The sequence below is a fragment of the Myotis brandtii genome, unplaced genomic scaffold, assembly GCF_000412655.1.
Source record: "Myotis brandtii unplaced genomic scaffold, ASM41265v1 scaffold39, whole genome shotgun sequence".
NCBI classification, from domain to species: domain Eukaryota; kingdom Metazoa; phylum Chordata; class Mammalia; order Chiroptera; family Vespertilionidae; genus Myotis; species Myotis brandtii.
In genome coordinates, this window is record NW_005364953.1 from 2,282,935 (window position 1) to 2,287,797 (window position 4,863).

At 39.9% G+C, this 4,863-nt stretch overlaps 1 protein-coding gene and 1 pseudogene across 1 annotated transcript in view; one reads left to right on the forward strand and one right to left on the reverse strand.

Annotated features, from left to right (window-relative positions):
- The window catches only part of THOC2 (THO complex 2), a 121,626-nt gene that overhangs the window by 95,494 nt on the left and 21,269 nt on the right, over window positions 1-4,863 (reverse strand).
- On the forward strand, window positions 2,930-4,254 carry LOC102246350 (annotated as a pseudogene).

A 4,863-nucleotide genomic window follows, 5' to 3' on the forward strand; every position in this document is an offset into this window, starting at 1 on the left:
TCTCTCTCATCGATGTTTCTAACTCTCTATCCCTCTCCCTTCCTCTCTGTAAAAAATCAATAAAATCTATTAAAAAAATAAATAAGCAAAAAAAAAATAATGAATTAAAACTTCCCGCAAATGCTCTTTTTGTGGCACAAAATTCGACATTTTTAAGAGTAAAAATATCTATGATGTCAACACCTTCAGCAAATTTGACATATGAAGTTTTGAAGCTTGTTGTCAATACAACAAAATAGCATACATCTCAAAGCGCATATATATTAACATATGTGTAACTCCATCTATTGAAAAAAATCCGCATTATGAACTGGTTCACCTAGTATATTCAAATTATTGTCAATTCAATCTCAGGACTGCACTGACAACAGGTAAGGAACAGAAGTAAATATAAAATTGAGTTTTATCCATACCCTACTATCAGAAATTTCTCCCCAAACCTAAATCTCTTTTTCCTATTTCCATCAGAATTTAAACTAAAATAATTGCATACGTACATACATACATAAAACAGCAGTTCTATGATAACTGTCAACCACAAGAAGTCTCACTCACTAGTAATTAGCATAGCCCCCTTTCCTAAAGAAAAACATTTGGGAGGGGGGGAGTTAATGGGCAAGTGAATACCTCCTCCTTCCAGCTATCTTTTTTTTCTTGAGTCCCATATACTAAAAACTTTATTTCCTTCCTCTCATTAAAAGCAGGGAAACCAGGAGCTCTAAAAATATTAATGTAAAACAAATTCAATTTATAATCTCCTTTTGAAGGGAATCAAAACTCTTTCGAGGCAAAATTGCAAGGAAAAAATCAAATATTTAGCCCTGGCCAGTTTTGCTCAGTGGTTAGAATGTCAGCCTGCACATCAAAGGGCCATGAGTTCGATTCCCATCAAGGGCACATACGTCAGTTGCAGGCTAGATCCCCAGTTGCATGTGGGAGGCAACAAATCAATGTGTCTCTTTCATATCGATGTTTCTCTCTCCCTCTCACTATCCCCCCCTCTCTTCTACTCTATCTAAAAGCAACAGAAAAATATCCTCAGTTAAGAATTTTTAAAAAATAATAATCAAATATTTAAAAAGCTTCTCCTTTGGTCTGACTACTGGTCACAAAAAAGGAATATAATAGAAATAAAAACTTTTATCAATCCCCCTTTAAACAATGAAAATATTATTTTACAATGAAATAAAACTGCACATTAAATTATTTGTTAAAGAAATATAACCAGATTATCCTAATTCCTTGTGAAGACATATTTAAATATATTTACCTTTTATTAAACATATTTACTTTTTATTATATATAGTCTACCTTTTGCACAAATATGGTTTCATTGTGCTTATAATAAATTATATAAAAACTAAAATGCAAAGAAAAATTTTCTATTTATTAGTATGGTAGGATTATGGGGTCAATTTCAGCTTTCCCTTTCTACTAATAAAATGTTTTCACAACAAATAATACTCATTTAAAGTTACCTAGATAGTTAAATTACTTTTAAAAAGCAATCACTCTTACAAGGACAAAACAGCTGAGCATACACCAAATTCCCATAAGAATATGGGCTCATGGGGCTGAGGGAGTTCTAATCTTAATCACAGAAGATTAAAATAGAAAGCAAATAGCCTAGGTCATTTTTCTGATATTAAGTTACATAAAAACAATCACAATGTAATCCAAAAGTAGCAAAAAATGGTCCCCAATTCACAAGTTATTTAAATGCCCATTTAAGTGGTTAGGAACTCCTATTGTATTTTATCTATAGAAACAGTAAGTGGTGCCTTAATACTACCAGGTTAGCCCCAACAAAGTCCTGCAAAACCTACACTAAAGTTGAAAAACTACATTTACAATGGGGAGGAAAACTTACAACCCTTACACTAAAAACAATAAGTAAAAGACTTAAGAATAGCCACAAGTAAAAGGGACTTCTACTAGATGTTAATTGTGGGATTTGAACATTGAAGACACCAGTTCTTGGTTATGTGGAGAATCACTAGAACTAGTCATGTTTATCAGCCATCATTATAATGTTATTTTACTGGGGGAAGGGACTTATAAAAAGAACAAGGTGAAGTAGTGTGTGCAAGGGAAACTGCCTGCCTGAAATGAAATCATTCAAGGGAGGGGCAGAAGAGGAAAGGGCAGAGGAAAACACTACACACACTCAATCCCCTCAGATCAGCGGTTCTCAACCTGTGGGACGCCTAAGACCATCGGAAAACACATATATAATTACATATTGTTTTTGTGATTAATCACTATGCTTTAATTATGTTCAATTTGTAACAATGAAATTGGGGGTCACCACAACATGAGGAACTGTATTAATGGGTCGCAGCATTAGGAAGGTTGAGAACCACTGCCTTAGATAGAACAAAAGAAATTACATTCAGTTTCCTGCATGGACTACCTACTGGGGCACTCAAACCAAAGCTTGATTGTTGGCATATAGCAGCCAGAGTGTGTATGTGTTAAGAAAGCAGGCAATGGCAAGCGAAAGAAGCACCAGCAAATTAAGCCAATGAGATGCTCATAACTGTTTCTGGTTTTAATCGTGAATCAGAACAGCCATGCAAATTAACAATATCTGTGTGTGTGTGTGTGTGTGTGTGTGTGTGTGTGTGTGTTTTAATATGTTTTTATTGACCTTTTTAGAGAGAGGAAGGGAAGGAGGATAAAGATATAAAAACATGGATGAGAGGAAAACATCATCCATCCGCTGCCTCCTGCACTCCCCCTGCTAGGGATGGAGTCCGTAAACAGGGCATGTGCCCTGACCCAGAATCAAACCAGTGACCTCTTGGTTCATGGGTCAACACTCAACCACTAAGCAACACAGGCCAGGCACTGACAGTTATTAAAGATCCACACAGCCCCCATTTAAAACTAAAAGAGTAGAGTCTGCTCCGCACTTGGAACTGCCACCATGGCTGCCTACAAGCTGGTGCTAATCCGGCATGGCGAGAGCGCGTGGAACCTGGAGAACCACTTCAGCAGCTGGTACAACACAGACCTGAGACCGGCTGCTGCGAGATGCCGGCTATGAGTTTGACATCTGCTTCACCTCAGTGCAGAAGAGAGCAATTTGGACCTTCTGGATGGTGCTGGATGCCACTGACCAAATGTGGCAGCCTGTAGTGAGGACCTGGCATCTCAATGAGTGGCACTATGGGGGTCTGACTGGTCTTAACAAAGCAGAAACTGCTGCCAAGCATGGCGAGGCCCAGGTAAAGATCTGGAGGCGCTCTTACGATATCCCACCACCACCGATGGAGCCCGACCATCCCTTCTACAGCAACATCAGTAAGGATCGCAGGTATGCAGACCTCACTGAAGATCAGCTACCCTCCTGTGAGAGTCTGAAGGACACTACTGCCAGAGCTCTGCCCTTTTGGAATGAAGAAATAGTGCCCCAAATTAAGGAGGGGAAACAGGTACTGATTGCAGCCCATGGCAACAGCCTTTGGGGCATTGTCAAACATCTGAAAGGTCTTTCTGAAGAGGCTATCATGGAGCTGAACCTGCTGACTAGTATTCCCACTGTCTATGAATTAGACAAGAACTTCAAGCCCATCAAGCCCATGCAGTTCCTGAGGGATGAAGAGACCATGCGCAAAGCCATGGAGGCTGTGGCTGCCCAGGGCAAGGCCAAGAAGTGAAGGCGAGCAGGCAGATGACTTTCCCAAGGACATCCTCTCTCCCATCCCATTCCTCTCCATCTTTTCTGTACACATGTCACACTGACCACATCTGTAGGCATCTTAGGTTGTAGCTGCAGATGGGGACTGGTGGCTCCCAATTTTGTGTTAGCCATTTTGTCTCCTGCACCCACTCCCTTCATGCAATCTAGTCAGAATGGCCCTTCTGGGGCATGGGTCCTCAGTCTAAGCCAAGGGAGACTCTTATCTAAGAGAGTCCAGGGGTAATAACTCTGGGTTTTTTTGCTGGTGTTTTGTTTATGACTAAGGACCTGCTTGAGAGCAGGGGGCTAGGGAGGAGCCATGTTAAGGCGTGACCAATGAGGAGAGGCAAGAGAGGCTGTTTGTGTTCCTGAGAGCAGTGCTGTGCTACTCTGCAGTCAGGTGAACTGACTGGAGGCTCTGGTCATTCCAGCGGAAGATGAACGCCTGGTGATTCCAACAAACATTTCCTCCTTGATCCCTGAAAAGCTGGCTCCAGAAGATCGGGATCAATCCTGAATGTTTACGTGTTGCATGGACTTTTACAAAAAGAAAGCATATCTATATAAAATAATACAAAACAAAACCCTTCTGGGGTTTTCAGTGGCTGTTGAACTATTCCCACATGTGGCCATCACAAAATAAGCCATTCCTCACACCAAGGTGGGAGAGCTCCTTGGCCGGTAGGAGTCATCCTGCTGTGTTTTAGAATCCCTCCCCGGCCTCAGTGTCTCATGGCAGTGAAATGTCACTTGATCATGTCCCGCTGTGTCTTTCACGGTGTGCGTTCTGAATCATGTTCCAGTTGCTGGCCCTGCCACGTGGGCCCAGTAAGCATTTTGAGCATAACTACTAAATCTTTTTCAGATCAGTGTGATAATAAATAAATAAATAAATAAATAAAACTAAAAGAGTAATCAGCCTGTGTTATGCTATTTATACTTTTTATAAAAATTCTTTCTCTTACCCACTTAGGGTTTCAATCGCAAACACGATGAAGTTAACAGAAGTTAAAATTTTGTTTTAAACAGGAGAAGAAAATAAAATTTAGTATCTAAGTGCTTTTAGAAAGGAGTCTTTTTTTACTTTCTTACACTTCTGGCAGTCAATTGATTTATTCAAAAAACAAGGCATTATATCAACCTCAGAAATCTTTATGAAAAAAAATTTTAAAGAAATC